We start from the raw sequence: 4636 nt of genomic DNA on the forward strand, positions 1-4636 counted from the left end.
AACAGATTCTCAAAATATTCTCGATTCTCCAAACCCTAATTACTTTTAAGGAAATGTGGTCTCTACTGAACTCCTTCCTACCATAATATGAATTAGGGAGAAGTTGTAACTCTCATATACATCTTGCAATTTTCACTTTTTCTCTTTTATAACTGTAAAAAGTATAATTTTAAGCCTATCTTTGCCATTTTAATAAATGTTCTAAAGAGGCGGGTAGTTTAGGTGGCTCTAGGGAAAGCATAAATCTGAGTGCCATTTGGAGAAAGGAATATGTAAGTATATGGTTCCATAAATGAGAAATTAAGAAAGAATTGTATATTCCTTTGAGAAATATACAAGCATGGTTGGTGTCAAAAATTATCGCTCGGACTTTTTTGCTCGTAGGTTTTTGCTCGGAAAGTGTGCACATCCGGTACTTTATAGGCTAAGTAGTCGTGTGGTCGGGCGTGTAGGTAGGCTCTAGGGTAGTTAGGTGTGAAATCAATGTTCTAGGGAGGCGGGCAGGTAGGTGGCTCTAAGGAAGGTATTAATGTGTGTGCCAAGTGGAGAAAAAAATATGCGACGGGTGGAGGGGGTTTAATAAATGTTCTAAAGAGGCGGGTAGTTTAGGTGGCTCTAGGGAAAGCATAAATCTGAGTGCCATTTGGAGAAAGGATAGAGGATGAAACAAATGCGCCGGGGGGGGGGGGGTTTATTTTTCTCTTTTAAAATAATAATAAAATTAATTTAAAAAAGGGGGGAGTAAAGGAAAGATAAATTAGGACAAGGTAACTAATTAAATGAACAAAAGTTAATATAGGAAAATTTGAAAAAAAGGGGGGTAAATAGAAAATATATTTTTAAAGGGGGTAAAAGAAAAAAGAAAAAAAGGGTTTAAAAAATCAATATTTAAAATATAGCAAAAAGGGTAGAATTATATTTCTAAAGGAAAGTATGGGGGGTTCTTTTTTGGTTGTTTATCCCAACAACTATGATAGGGACGTTTTAAAGGGTGATGAACAATGGGAATTTTCAATGGAGGTAAAAGAAAATATCAGGGGGGGGGGGAGGGGGCGGGTTTCTGAACAAAAGAAGGGAAGTGTGTGTGTGTGTTGGTTTAGAGGAAACTAAATAGAGTAATTAAGGCATAAAAATTAATTTAAAACTAGGAGAAAGGAAGTAAGAAAGTACTGGAACATTTAAGGGAAAAACCTAAGAGGATTTAAAAGATTTTTAAGTATAAAAAAAGTGTGTGAGTGAATTGAAAGTTTGGAAAAAATAAGAAATCAAAGAAGTATAAAAATGTACAAAATAAATGAAGAGAATAATGAGAAATTAAGGAAATTTTAAAACAATTAAGGAAAAATAGGAACTTATTAAGGAAAAAATGGAAAATAGGACAAAATGACAAAAAATTAGGTAAATAATAAAGGGAAAATAAAGCAATAAATTTTTTAAAAGAAAATTGACTTGATAATATTCAATAAGTATCAACACATGATCTTTGCATACATATGGCCCCCTTCAAAATGATTAATTTTTCATATGGTCAAGGCCATGTTTCTCCATTATTTTAACTAGAATAATTCCATGTTAAATCATTGCCAAAAGCAAAATTCTCCCATTGAATATAAATGCATCCAGTGTTCAAGCATACACATCATCACCCAACCATCAGCTAGAGGACACCATGATCTCCAAGGGGATGTGTGTGTTTAAAAAATAATATCTTTTAACAACACAGCACACGAAGCTCAAATAAGAGTGGATAAAACATTGTATTAATATATGGGTGTACATAAAGTAAAAATTGTTACAAAAGTGTTGAATCTGTCAGGTAGTCCAGGCTTCGAGGTCAGGGTCCACTTACCTGCCACCATCCACGACAAACTAGGTGTTAGAACATCATAGTCTCAATTGGGTAGACAGGTAATGCCTATATTCCTTGGCATGTTATTGTTTTACCTAGGAACATAGACAATTGTCTAGATTCACAAGTAAATTTTTGAAAATACCATGCCATATTACAATTGGTGTCACAGATCTAGCATAAAAGGGATATATCCGTTGATTAAAGTGTGAGACAATAAGGGGGGTAGTCCCCATCCTTACAAGAAAACAATTAAATGGGGGGTAATCCCCACCCTTAGGTTCCATCTCAACAATTAAAAATGGGTGATAAACCAAAGAGGAAAGAAAAGTCTAAAACCAAATGGATGTGAGTGGGATAAATGTGTTAGTCCTAGTCAATTAAGAACTACAAGAGAAATAATTTATATATACATTACCAAACTTACAAAAAGAAATTAACTAATAATGAATTTCATAAAAAATTGAATGAACTCTTAAGAAGTAATAAGTAAACCAAAAAGTGGGTTTAGATTAAAAACTTAAGCAATTAAATGGTCCTATATTTATATAAAGAGAGGGTAAGAGAGCATAAAAAGGGCTAGAGAGAACCTAAAATAAAGTCAAGAAAAAGAGAGACCTAAAATGAGAAAACAAAATTAAAGCCACTTTGAATAATCCAAGTGTTATAGACTTTAAACAATCAATAGTTAGATGAATGCCATAATTTTTGAGTCTAGAATTTAAATAACCTCCTAATATAAGACCCAAGAATAGGGTTTTTGGCCATAGAAAGGTGGAGAAATAGGTAAAAAGAAACTTAACAATAATCAAATAAAATGTTTGACACAATTAGCAAAAAGAACAAAAAAATGTTACTAAAAACATGTAAACATTAAAAATGAAAGAACTTACTGGTAAAAAAAGTCAAAGAAACTAAAGACTAAAAAATAAAATAAAAAATATATATATATATAAGGAGAGAAAAACCAAACACAAAAATTACTAAGTGTAGAAAACATCCTAAGAGGGTCAACAAAAGAGTACTACCTAAAAGCAAGTAAGCAAGCTCTTTATATATATATAAGCAAGTAAGCGAGCTCTTTAGATATAAAAGTCGAGGAGAAAGTAGGGGCGACAAGACCCAAAAAGCAAACCAGCCAAAAGCAAGACAATGCAAGCAGAACACATTGGAATTCAACAAGAGTGCCGCGTTTTGAGATGTGATTGTCATCGCCATGGCCGGTGGCATTTCCTAAATCAAGGCTCTTGCAGGAGACAGTTTATGTGGGGAGGACTTGGTACAAAATCTGATAAGTAAGTGGTGGGAGACGTCGACTCATCACTACTCGAAAAGGAATATAGGGAGCTTTCCAAAATAGCTATCCATTTGTGACCCAACGTCGAGAGAGCAATGCAATAGTTGTCCTTTGGTGACATCACACTCATTGAAAGAGACGAGTGTGGCCAAAGAATAGCAAGAGTCATCACCCGTGAGGAATTCGAGAATGTAATTGAGGAGAACTGGGAAGTGTAATGAGAGAAAAGATAGAGAAAATAATGGTTCCGCCCAGAATATAGATGCCCTCCATCACTAGGGGCTTGAAGAAGAAGGAAGAGCAAAGTCGAGTGCTAGCAGCATGAAGGAATCTATGCAAGAGGAGCTCTAACAGAAAAAACAAGTGGAGAGAAGCTAACGAGTCAGTGGATCAGTGACGATCAAGCAAAAACGCCATGCAAATGAGCCAAGCAAGGAGGTGGAAACTGGATGGACCCACCATGAAAATGAGCCAAGCAAGAGCCTTGTCGAGGCCATGAAGAGAGCTAAGTGGTGAGAGGCAGTAAGGATAATGGAAGGCAAAAGGAGCTAAGCCAACGTAAGAGAGTGGTAGAATAGAATAAAGACTTGATAGATTATTACCTAGGAGGTTCCCATGATAGACTACAAGCAAAAAGGAGTGAGGGAGCTGGCTATCGAGAGAACGTGTAGCAGCACAAGACATGGGTATATGACTAAGTGCATGGGAGGTCTTCATTCCATAAAAAAGGAGAAGCATCATCTAGAGCCTTAATTCCCACCGCTGCCAACCTATGTATGCATGAGTGTCTTCATAATTACGCATTATCCACTTTGCCAACCCTCTTATCCAATCTATCCTTAACTAGAATGCTTAACAATGCTTAATACTGCATTTTATAAAGCATGACTAGTTCATTTTCCACCCAACTTATACTAAGAGTACCCACATACTAAAGTCAAAAAATTAATTATTTAACATAATTAAATGGTTGACATAAATTTAAAATGGGGGCTTAGAGGTTAATAAAAAAGTCTCTTAGATAAGAAGATGATATTGTCAAGAACCAAGAATTTAGATCACGCTTGCTCCGAGGTCTCACCATCCTCAAAACATTATGCATCATGCCCAAGTTACTATCCTATAATGCAAAGTAGTATCAATTGGAATATCTGCAAGATTACCAAGACCAATTACTTGGTCTTCTTAATCATCTTTTGCCATTCAACCAAGCTTCAACAAGGCAAGTGCCTAGTTTTATTCATCCATCAAAGTAATGGTATTTTTGTATCAAGCCAAAAATTTGTAACTTGTGAGTTTGTGAAAAAACAAGGGATAAACTTGCAATAAATAGTTGCATGTCATCTTATATGTGCTTGTGGATGTGAAAGGTATGCATGCAAAGGTGTGTGTGTGTGTGTGTGACTGAGGGAAAAAGAGAGAGAGAGAGAGAGAGAGAGAGAGAGAGAGAGAGAGAGAGAGAGAGAGAGAGAGAGAGAGAGAGAAGGTTG

Source organism: Dipteris shenzhenensis, chromosome 24 (genome assembly GCF_047967505.1).
Source record: "Dipteris shenzhenensis isolate YYH24624 ecotype China chromosome 24, Dip_SZ_1.0, whole genome shotgun sequence".
Lineage (NCBI taxonomy): Eukaryota > Viridiplantae > Streptophyta > Polypodiopsida > Gleicheniales > Dipteridaceae > Dipteris > Dipteris shenzhenensis.